Source organism: Ceratotherium simum, chromosome 20 (genome assembly GCF_057802395.1).
Source record: "Ceratotherium simum simum isolate JZ-2026a chromosome 20, ASM5780239v1, whole genome shotgun sequence".
Taxonomy (NCBI): Eukaryota; Metazoa; Chordata; class Mammalia; order Perissodactyla; family Rhinocerotidae; genus Ceratotherium; species Ceratotherium simum.
Window position 1 is genome coordinate 36,044,447 of NC_141919.1, and position 4,307 is coordinate 36,048,753.

Sequence of the window (4,307 nt, forward strand, 5' to 3'; positions counted from 1 at the left end):
GTTAAAATGTAACACTGGGCTGGCCAGAGTTTGAAGTGTTGCTGGCAAGGATTTGGAACAGCCATGAGGAGAGCCAAGCATCGCTCACAAGGAAAACTCCTCTGCTGGTCAGGGGAGATTCCACGGCCCAAAAAGCCTGTATGGCCCATCTCAAGGGCAAGAGCTTCTCCTGGGGGCAGGTATCTTCCATACAGGGCAGAGGGGAGAGAGCCTGGGGTTGTTTCTGCCTCCCCCTGTGCACCAAGCTCCCCTTCTGGTTCCCTACCCCACCCACCAGGCTGATTCTAGGCAAGCAAGACTCTGTGGCTCACCCCGGGGCCCATTCTGCACATGGCCTGGGAACAGCGATTGCTCTCCGTGCGTTTGCAGGGTGTTGACAGCCGTGGGTTGAGGGAGCTGGGGGAAGGAAGCAGAGAATGCGATGCTGCAGAAATAAGGCCACAGAGGCTTTCTCTTATCACAAAAGGGCCCCCAACTGAAGAAAGTTCTACTGCTGTTTGCTTCACAAAGGAAATGCCTTCTTCTACTGCAGGCCAATGTCGGCCTTTATGTGGAGCAGATGCCCTGAAGCTCTGCATCTAGGGTTGCCAGATAAAATATAGGATGCCCAGTTAAATTTGAATTTCAGATAAATAATGAATAACATTTAAGAATAATGTCCTAAGTGTTATATAGGACATAATTATACTAAAAAATATATTCATTATTTGAAATTCAAATTTAACGGACATCTTGTGTTTTTATCTGTTGTGTTAAACAGAATTCTTAGATGCTCCCCAATGACCCTCACCTTTGCATAATCTCCTCCCCTGGAGTGAGTGGACATTACTCCTGTGGTCATGTTACGTTACATACCAAAATGTATTTTTGCAAATGTAATTAAAGTTACTAATCAGTTGACTTTGAGTTAATCAAAAAGAGAATTATCTGGCTGGGCTGGACCTAACCACAGGAGCCCTTTAAATCTGGCTCTAGAGGCCAGAGACAGAAGAAGTCCAAGATTCGAAGCATAGAGAATTCTTCTGTTGGCCTTCAAGGAGAAAACTGCTGTGTTGCAGAGAAGGCCACACAGCCGGGAACAGCGGTCAGCTTCCAGGAGTTGAGAAAGGCCCCCAGTTAACAGCCAGCAAGAAAACAGAGACCTCAGTCCTATGCCATAATGAACTGGATTCTGGCAACACCCTGAAAGAGCTTGGAGGAGGACCCTGAGCCTCAGGAGAGGTGGCAGCCTGGCTGACCTGGATTTCAGCTGTGTGAGACCCTGAGCAGAGAACCCATCCATACCACGCCAGAATCCTGACCCCTGGAAACCGTGATAGAAAAATTTGTGTTGTTTTAAGCTGCTGAGTTTGTGGTAATATGTTAGGTAGCAATAGAAATGAATACGTTTGCTAAATCTGGCAGCTCTATCTGTATCCTGTGGTCTCTAAGACACACTTGTAGGTGTTCCTGGTGTAGGCAGCAAGGACAGAAGAGGAATGAAGGACAAGGGAGCCCCAGATACACTGGACATCCTCTTGTTAGCAACCTCCACAGAAAAAGAGCAAGGATAGGAAGGCAAACCATAGTGTTGTCTGCACTGGTGCCCATGTCCTGGCAGACAGGGGAGACCTGGCCTCCTGGACCCCATAGCCCCAAAGTCTCAGTTTAGACCTGTAGACACGCACACATGCACAAACACACATACGTGTGCCTGCGCTCTCTTACACACCTTCCTTCCCAGGGAGGAATGTGGAGGACAAGCTTGTCACTTATCTCAGAGGCAGATATAGTTGCCAGTTCTGCAAGTAAACATGTGGAGTCAGTCAGAGCCCATTACTGATACGAAGCCATGGAAACACCTGCATTCCATGTAAGGATAAACCTGTGTGTGTGTGTGTGTGTTTGGGGAGTGGGTATGAATATAAACAGAGGAGGCGAGGCTGTGTAGTCTAGAACTTCCCTGGGCATTGATTCAGCTTTCATTCAAGCCCTCAACATCTAAAAGAAACTTGGATATCTCTTTTAAAAAGGTCAGCAGACCTGGTTTTGTGTTTCAATTCTCCAAATGTTCTTTTGCTTATGGATTCCCCTAAATTCTCTTTCCAGCAGCTTCTTCTGTCCCTCTGGCCTCACGCTGCCCTTGAAAGTAGCCAGAGGAAACTCTGAGGTGTCAGCCAGTCAGCATGGAGAGATTCTCTTTCATCCCCTGAGTGTCTGGAGATGTGAGTTTAATGAGAGGCATCGACCTTTGAATTATACAAATGGACCTCTTTAGCAATCACTTCCCTCCCCAGTCCATACCCACCCTCAGCTTTTAATCTTCTCAATTATATTTCCTTTTCATTGATTACTACTTTGCTAACTTTCAGATTGAGCAGGCAGTAAAACCTCAGCCACACAGGTAATGCAATTGCTTTTCAAGCCTGACGCCTACGTCTCACCTCCTGAGGGGCCCTCAGGCCCCCCCGCACCCGACTTGGTCTTGGCAAGTCCATCGGCCTTCGATTGATTTTGCAAGATGGCCCCTTGCATCCGAAGATCTGTGCAATCCTGGTTAGGAAGACTGGCTTTCAGTTCTGAGCTTTAAGTAGTAAGGATGAGGGGTTTTCCATGCTGCTGGAGTGTGGGAAGGGTGATCACAGATGCTAGCTGTTTCCAGCTAGGCCTGGGAGTGGGCAGGTGATAGGCCTGGGAGCAGGGAGCTCTGGGTTCTGTTCCCACTTCTGCTCTGACTTTTTGAGCGACCTTCGTTGAACCACTTAACTTTCTGTGCTTTCCTCTCAGTGCCATCTGTGAAGGGGAGACAATGACACTTGTCTGTGAAAATGCTTTGAGGGATGCTGGCATAAAGGATGCAATGTACAAGCAAGTGATGAGCAACGTTTCCTATAAAGAGCCCCTTGTTTGCATCTGCAAGAGGCCCCGTTTGAGGGCTAAGAAGAAAAATTGAGAAATTTCCTTGATATTGAGGCCAGGCGGAGAACATGGCTCTGGACCAGTTAGAAATCCCTTCTGTGGCTGGGGGCTCCCGAGCGGCCAGGATGGAGCTCAGCGAAGTGCATGCCAGGACGTGGCAGCAGAGCAAACAGGTCCGAGTTCTCTGCACCAAGCCCAAGCCGGTGCCATATCAGGATTAGGCAAGGGACCTGACGCGCAGCAAGGGGGGCCTGCCTCCCAGTGATTTACGGGCATTGACGCAGGGACCCGGCGGGGGAGGGGGGAGTCAGAGAACTTTGGGGACATTTTCAAAACTGGAGGTCGTTCAGAGGAAATTACTCAATAAAAACCAGGTTTCTCTAGCTGAATAGATCAATTTACAGCTCATAAGGTGGAAAAAGTCTGAGACTTCAAGATTCTGGCTGGGCGGGTCTCCCAAGGTTTCTTCCCTTGGCACAGTGGTTGTGGCTTTGGCTCTGTCACACCGGGCACCCCTTCTGCAGCTCTCAGGGCCAGCATTTTCCCCTCGTCTTGTTTCTCTCTTTCTCTGCTACTTAAATTTTTCTGGTTAAGAGTCTGCCCCTCCTCTCTCTTCCTCTTACAAGCTTCCCACTTTCAACATTCACCTCCCTGCAGTCCTATTAGAGAAGCCCCTAACATTTTTGTTTTCCTGATGATACAAATTCTTTTTCCGTGATTCCCGCTCCCCACTGCTAGCCTCAACATCATCCCTCTTCCCCCTGTTTTTCCTTCAGGTCCCCAAAGCTCCTGCCTTTCTCCTTCAGCTGCCCATGGTCTGTTTTCCTGCACACCTTTCAACCTCTCTATTTCTCCCTCTCTGCCTTTTATCTTCCCAACCCTTCTCTTTAGTTGCTCTCTTGGCCTTTCTCAGTTGCTACTGCAGTAATTCATCGTGAGCATCCAGTAACACCATCACCTATTGACTGGTCTTCCTTAAGTTTGCACTGAAGCAAGAGAGTTCTCAGCGAGGCAGGATCATGGAAGTTGGACAGGGCCCAGATGGAGTTGTATTGTAATTCCATCATGTATCAATCATCATTCATCCATGCACCCATCATTCATCCATCATCCATCTATCCGTCTACCCATACATCCATCCAAGCCTTCATTTAACCATTCATTGATTTATTCATTCAACAAACATCCATTGAAATGTGCCATATGCCAGGCACTGGGCTAGGCACTTGAGAGAGAATGGTGATCAAGTATAGACATGAGTCTTGACTTCAGTAAGGGCTAAGGAGAGGTTTATGGTACCAAGAGACCATCTCGTTAAGATTTGACCTACTTAAGAATGGAGAATTAGGCTGAGAGGGAAGAACATTCAGGCAGTGGGAACAGCTTCTGAGAAAGCCTGTCAGTCTTCA